General features: G+C 38.5%; 1 pseudogene; it reads right to left on the bottom strand.

The window, feature by feature from the left end:
- Window positions 1-218: 218 nt before the first annotated feature.
- On the bottom strand, window positions 219-3,035 carry LOC127544320 (protein kinase C zeta type-like; annotated as a pseudogene).
- Window positions 3,036-7,008: the final 3,973 nt, after the last annotated feature.

The following is a 7,008-nucleotide window of genomic DNA, read 5'->3' as shown; positions in this document are numbered from 1 at the left end:
TGTATACATTTCCTCAGAAAAGAAGCCAGTTGCATCAGTGTCCCAAACTCTTAAAAACCAGTATTACTTAGAGGAAGACACCCACCAAAATTTATTCTCTTCTTTGATTTTCAGCAGCAATTAAAAAAAAAATCATTGGTTTCCACCCAAAACCTGTAGTTAGGGAGAAATTTAAAAGTTCATTCACATTGTTTGTCTACAATGGAGATGCCATTTCTTCATAGTGACTCTTATGTAGAAAGCAACAAGATATTGATGCATTCAAATCCTTCAAACTCTTTTTATTTCACCTTTGTCATCTGGGATTAGCTGCACAGGTTCACTGGGGAATTGTGTATCGAAGTTATCCAGACCATAATCATCATCAGTTAACTGAGGCTGAAATGAAGGAAGGGCTTGCTTCTTTGCCAGCAGATCCCAGTCTATGCTGTGGAAGAATGTGTGAGACTTGATAGCTGAAGATCTCATTTGTGGTTGGAAACCAAGCCTCTCTTTGAGATCCTTATTTAAAAATCCTTCTAAGACATGGGACGCTTTAACAGAGAAATCTGGGAATTTGGATAGGCTTCTCAAGGATAACTTGGAAGAGGTAATCTTCAGTGTGCATTTCCAGATTGTTTCAAATGGTGATCTTCCTGCCATCATTTCAAATCAGGACACGAAGAGCTCACCACTTCACATTGAACCTGTGTTCTTCTCCCATTAGGATTTCTGGGGTAATATAATTTGGTGTCCCACAGAAAGTGCTTGTTGTATCACTGGAGCCCAATCCTTTCTTGCACATGCCATAATCTGTTAATTTGATGTGACCTTCTGCATCTAAGAGGACATTATTTAATTCTAAGTCCCAGTAGATAATTCCCTGTTCATTGAGGAAGTTTAGAGCAATGCATATTTTGCTGCTGACCTTTTTAATAAAATTACAAATTACCCAGAAACTATGTCTCTTGAAACTTTTCAATGATCACATAAACTTGGGTCAGTGATGTTGGTAAAATGCTTGTTAACTGTAATGGGCTGAGGCTTGAGTTGATGCACTGAGGTCCCAAGCACGAGAGGCTAAATAGTAATTGGACCATACTCTATTAATATATATGCTTGGAGAAAGAATGGCCCCCGCCCATTCTTTATGCAAGTCCTGATGTGTTGTATAGGAAATGACGTTTTTGGTGGGTGGAGGCAAGGGAGTGGGAAGGGAAGTGGAAGGAGAGACTGCTGGCTGGTGTCTTGACACAGCTGCTTGCATTGCTATCCCTACCGCCCTTAGCTATTCCTACCATCCTTCATCTCCGATCCCCCTCTGCTAGCTGGCTTCCTGTCGCAGCTGCCCATATTGCTATCACAATTCTTCTTCACCTCTTCACTTCAATAAAGATTGAAGATTTTTCCCTTAACCTAAATTCCTGACTCCAGCTGATTTTAAATACGCGGTCATCACAGTTAACTTCTATTTTGCTTCTGGGAGGAGGGAATATAAATACTACAAGTGGTTAAAACAAAAGCTATAAGACTCCCTTTCAAAGGGGTGCTTTAGGATACCCAGAGTCAGTGTAATCTGATGACTGTGGAGAATTTCATTATCAGTAATAGGGAGTACCCATTAATTAGGGTCACTTTAATGGCTATGACAAAACCAGCATTTATTGGGCCTAATTACTCTAAGATGATTCAAAGCATGTCCTACACACTATGAAGTTTACTAATAGCATTAAATCTTTTCTAATCCTCCTAGGAGCAGTAGAGTTTGGAAACAGCAAATTGGTAATAACATCAGAATTAAGCAATAAGAAGGAAACAGGCAAGATTTAAAACATATGATGAATATGATTGTGAGATATAAAGCTAAAGGCATTGTTAAAAAAAAAATCAATTTTCTCATAGTTGACAATTTTTCATTCCCTACATTAATGGGGAAAGAAAAAACATCAGGTGATGATATTAAGATAAAGCAAAGAAAAAAGTTTTTCAGATACATTGTTGTTAGGTGAAACTGTAAGGAGAAGGTTTCATGTGGGCATAGTGTATCCAAGAGTCTTTTCCTCTGATCTTGATTGCAGTGGGGGTAGCAAAATTTGGAATGGGTCTTCCCAGGCAATTTGAGTTCTACAACAAATTCTTGATGTAGACTTTATCTCCAGGGTGAAAATCACATGGTAAAAAGTTCAAGGGCCTAGTCTGCACTTGAATCCCTTGCATTGTGAAGTTCCCTCAGCTATTTTGTAGTTCCTGTACATAAAAAGCAACAAAGGTATCTCTTCCCAGTAATGATGTATATGCTGGGGGCAGAGATTTTGTCTTTATAGAATGATGAACAAATAGAATTTCAAAGGAGGAAAATTTAATTTCCACCTTAGCCTGCTTTGCAGGGAAATAAAGCATAGGGGAGCACTTCAGACCATTTAAAGTAGATCTCAGTGCATTTTGATAACTATAATCTTAAGTTTTTTATTTATATATTCAATTTGACAGAACTCTGGGGGGTGATAAGAGATTATTCCAAGACAGAAATAAATTTGGGAGAGAAATATGTTGGTGAAATGAGGTGAGCAGGAAGGCCATGATCTCTGCTAGAATAATTTTATCAATGAACACCATTGTGGACTTGGAGGCGAGAAACACTTTGACCAAGTGAATTGATTAACAACAACAAAGCAGATCTTATAATGGACAGACTCAGGTATACATATTAAGTCAATCTATAAATGCTCAAAAAGAGTGTAAGCTAAGGAACAGCTAGGAAAGTAAATGGCACAGAATGCATGTTGATTAAATGCCTGACAAGTTGGCTATGAGGCACAAAAACACAGAGCAACAAAAGTTATAGTATGGATGATCCACGCCCTTCTAATAGAATCAACAATTCTTTGTGTGCCCAATGGCCCTTCTTTATGGTCAGATACACTTAGTGATAGAAACTCAGAGGGAGGAATGGTTGCCTCTCATAATCACCTAGACCCAAAATACCTGCTTGATGTGAAAACGCTGTTTCCACTTTTCAACTTCAAAGTCATTGTAAGATAGAGAAAGGTCGGCATTATCAGAAGCAGAAAAATGAAATAATTGTCAGGGAGCTTCAAGGACAGCAGATATTGCAGCAGTGTCAACACAATTGTTACCTTTTCAAACAGAGTCAATATCAAGTATGAGCAGCAATGGACAAGTTAGTGCTAAGAAGTTGTAGGGCAGGGAGAAGTTTACCCATGGATTTGCAATGATCTTACCAGAAGTCTGCAATCATAGCATCCTGACAGCATGACAAACTCAAAAGGCATAATGGCAATCAGAATAGATGGCTGTAATTTGTCAGCAAGATGGCAAAGTTGTGTGGGTGCAATCAATTAGGAAGTTTGAGTTTAGGTGGCAGACAGGTTGCTCAAACAGTGTCAAGTTCTTGGGAAAGACCATTGTGTACCAGATGCCATCTCTCACAAAAAAGTAAACATCATTATTTAGGATATGCACAACTTTCTGAAGGAAGATGTCAGTAAGGTCATTTGGGGTTTCTTGCCTATATCAACAACAGAGGAAAAGTCATGGAGAGGATCCTTTGAGGTAGGTATAGCAGGAAGTAATGTGGCTGGGCTGAAAACTGAAGAAGACTGTAGAGTCTTTCCTTCCCTTTCCCTTCCCTTTTCCTTCCCTTCCCTTTCCTTTGTTGTTGCTGAAGCAATTGGGGTTAAGTGACTTGCCCAGGGTCACACAGCTAGAACATGTTAAGGGTCTGATTTGAACTCGGGTCCTCCTGACTTTAGGGCTGGTGCTCTATGTAGAGTCTTTTTTTTGCCCAATAAAGTCACTTACTATCTAGCAAGGCCCTAATCAGAGAAAGTTTAATGTTTCAAGAAGAGAGCTTTGACCTCATGGGAGTATTGCTTTACAAGTGAGGTCTTTAAAATCAAATCATATGCCTTTTCAACCAAAACGGTGGCTTTTACAACCATTCAAAAGCAGGGGAGAACTCCCACAGCCTCTCCACTTAGTTAAGAGGGAAAATAGGCTATAAGGCAAAGCAAGGATCCAGGGGATTGAGTGAAGACCCCTGAAACCATCTGTTTATGTTGATGGTACCAAAAGAGAAAATGGCTTATTATAATCTAGAAGTTTCAGCACTGGAGCTAATAACAGGGCTTCCCTCAAATCTTTAAGGCAGTAAGATGTTCTTGTTGAAACTAAAAAGGTTTTAAAACACTATCTTTGGTTAGGAAACTAGAGGCTTAATAATCATGATGTCACCAAAGGACAGAATCCACTGAAAGCAACGTCCAACTGCTCCCCAAAAAGCATGTAATTAATTGTCTTTTGATCTTGGAAACTGACAATTATTGAAGATTTTGTACACACTTTGGGGAAACAGAGTAAGTGCCAGTGGATAAATGAAACCAAGGTATTCTACCTGGGGAAGACATCATTGTACTTTTGGTTTAGAAACTTATCACCCTTCAGCTAACATTTTGGAGATGATGATGGCTGTCTTCTTAGCAAGTCTCAACACTGGATGCCTATAGTAGGGGTTCATCAATGTAATGAATCAGAGAGGAGCCTTTAAAAGTGATAAAAGTGATAAAAGCTAAATCCTAATATAAAATTTAGGAGATCTTTCTACATATACATCCATTATGTGTACTTCCAGGTGAAGGCAAACAGGTATTGAGATCTAGGTGAATGAGAAAACAAAACAAAACAAAACAAAAAAAAAAAGATGCACCAAGTTCTATCATAGTAAAATAGATAGTCTCATAGGAAATTGAAGAGATGATGGTCACAGGTCACAAGATTGGGAACTACTGGGTGTTTGGGTATAACATAGGCATAAATAGTGCATAAATCTTGTACAAAGTGATAAACAGATTTACTATCAGCATCTGGCTTGGCTTTCTTAATAAAAAGGATAGGAATATTACAAGGGGATTTACATGGAACATGTATTTTGATCCTTTAGAGAGTCAAAATGGCTATGATACCTTTGATAGCTCTCCTGGACATAGGATATTGAGGAATGGAAGATGGGGAGCCTCCCTTAGTTTTAATGGTGACAGGAATAGTGAATTTAAACAAGTTGAAGAGAAGAGTAGCCCATAGAGAGTCAGGGTTGTCAGATGGAAAACTTAGATTAAACTCTGGACCCTTTTGGACAGCATGAAAGATGCAAAGTTAGAGAACCATCAGGAAAACAGGAAATAGTGGTCCCAATTTTAAAAAGGAGCTCATGGCCAAACAGGTTGACAGGAGAATTAGGCCCAGGAAGAAAGTGATCTACTAGGAGAGGGTGAAGAATTATGATACAGAGACACAACTTGGAAATGCTTTGAGGCCTCTCTGAGATCCTGAAAATATTTAGAGAGCCAACCGAAGAATGATGAAAATCTGGTTTGCATATCACAATTTAATTAGAAGCTCCAGTATCTTAAAAGCATTTATAAATCATGCCAACAGTTTTAAGGGAGACATGGATTTTTCAAAGTGGGGAGAAGTAGAGACTGGGATGGTTCAGGGAAGGACTTCAGAATCAGGGGAAAAATAAAAAATCCTTATTAGAATCTATGGTCCCAGTCCCTCCCCTAACCCTCATGCCAAAGACCCTCTCTGGGTTCCTTTTAGGGTCCCCTCTCATCCTATTCCTTAAGTCCCACTTGTAGTTTCTACATTCTCCAGCAAGATGACCTTTTTTTGTGACAATAAAAGCACTGGTACAGTCCCTATTCCTCCCTTTCCTGATACATCTTGAACGGCAGCCAGAGCTGCTTGGATAGGGCCCCAAGCTTAGAAGGGAGCTGAAGCTGCTTAGACTAGGCCAAGACTGTATGAGATTTGGACTTAGGTTTTTCCTCTTTATTCCTCCCTTCATAAACAAATTGAATGATGCCTTTAAGCTCACCAATACCCTTTTCATGCTGTTCAGGGTAAATCTTATGAAAATATTTTCATATTTCTGGCATGGATTACCTAACAAGAAAGAATTAATAATTTTCAAATCTCAGGTTGAATGGATCTAATTCTGTGTATACTGTTTAGCATTCTTACACAGCTTGCCATAAAATGGCTAGGAGTTTAATTTTCTTTCTAGACATTTCCTGCAATTTATTTTAATTTCCAGCATGGATTGATCATGCTTCTATGCTACTGATCAAAAATTTCCTAGCTTGATATAGCCTGGTGTGACCAACTGGGATGTTACGTTTCAATGAGAGTCTTGTTATGGTCTAGTAGGCCATAGAGCCAGCAAGTATTCCTCAATAATGGCTGTTCCTTTCCCAGAGAGGATAGTCTCCATTAAATCAGTTACATGAGCCCAGGTAGAGCTATAACCTCTAAAAAATGGTCTGAAATTGGATTATAATAGCTCCAAGATCCTCATCAAATTTAGGAGCATTTCTTCTCTACATTGTGAAAGGATCAAATTCCTGTAATAGGAGGTAGGGTAAGATGGAAGAGGAAAAAGAGAAATCAAAGTGGTAGAGAAGTTAGTATTAAGACATTGAAGAAGAACGGGCAGGACAGAATATAGAGAGGAAAGTCTATTGAGAGTATTAGGTACAAGCCTTCAGCTAAAGTAGCCCAGTAAAAACATTATCCATCTGATTTGGTTGAGATTTTTTTCAATAGCCAGTCTTAACTTTTTTTAGTTTACAATATTCCATAGTGCCATATTGGCACCAAAACAAATTACCATTTGAATCTTTTGCAGTTTTAGACTAAATTTCACATAATTCAACAGTATGCTTTTTTTTTGGGGGGGGGGTCATTTCTGTTGGAATCAAGAGCTTCTCCTGATCCCAAGATATAAGAACTATTTCTAGAGGATTGTTTTCAATATGCTACTATCAGATTCCATCATTGCTTTAAGGGAGCTTTCCCAATAGTATGGGAGATTAACTTGGAAGAATTTGAGATCAAAGGGGAGTCGGTCTTCTGGGGCAGTCTTCTTCCAAGAAGTTCCTCAATTAAAAATTGACCAGATCATACTCTAGGGAATTCAAAGAGGAATGGATCATCAAAAAAACTTCATGA

Source organism: Antechinus flavipes, chromosome 1, assembly GCF_016432865.1.
Source record: "Antechinus flavipes isolate AdamAnt ecotype Samford, QLD, Australia chromosome 1, AdamAnt_v2, whole genome shotgun sequence".
NCBI lineage: Eukaryota > Metazoa > Chordata > Mammalia > Dasyuromorphia > Dasyuridae > Antechinus > Antechinus flavipes.
This window is presented reverse-complemented; position numbering and strand designations above follow the sequence as displayed.